Source organism: Odontomachus brunneus, unplaced genomic scaffold, assembly GCF_010583005.1.
Source record: "Odontomachus brunneus isolate Ranch 3 - 2012 unplaced genomic scaffold, Obru_v1 Obru_scaffold_231, whole genome shotgun sequence".
In the NCBI taxonomy this organism is placed as follows: Eukaryota; Metazoa; Arthropoda; class Insecta; order Hymenoptera; family Formicidae; genus Odontomachus; species Odontomachus brunneus.
The window spans coordinates 416,524-416,996 of NW_022639681.1; positions in this window are offsets into that span (position 1 = coordinate 416,524).

Consider the following 473-nt stretch of genomic DNA (forward strand, 5'->3'; position numbering starts at 1 on the left):
AGTGGTGACCTCAAACTCGACCTTGTTGGTGTCCTTCAAGGTTATTTCAAGGTCAAAATTACCATTAATCAATTTCAGTTATTTTTTTTTTGAAAAAATGAAAAGAACACAATTATTTTTGTATTGTTTTTCTGATTTGTAAACGTAAAGCTAGTACAATTAGCCTTTATTACGCATACTTTTTTACAAATAACAAATGTCGGATTTTTATAAATAAAAATTCATAATCGTTAAATTTTCATGAATTTAACTAAAAAAGAAATGATAAAAATAACTAAAAATGAAATATTTGAAAGTTTTTACTAGCTATGCCAGTGTCAAAAAATATCTTGGAATTTTAACTCAACTGTAGATTGAAACTTGTTTACCGGAAAAATGCATTTACAACTTAAAGAAATTTAAATTTTCATTTGAAATTCCTACAATAAACTTTTAACATCCTTAACTTGTAAAATATGTGAACAAATAAATTT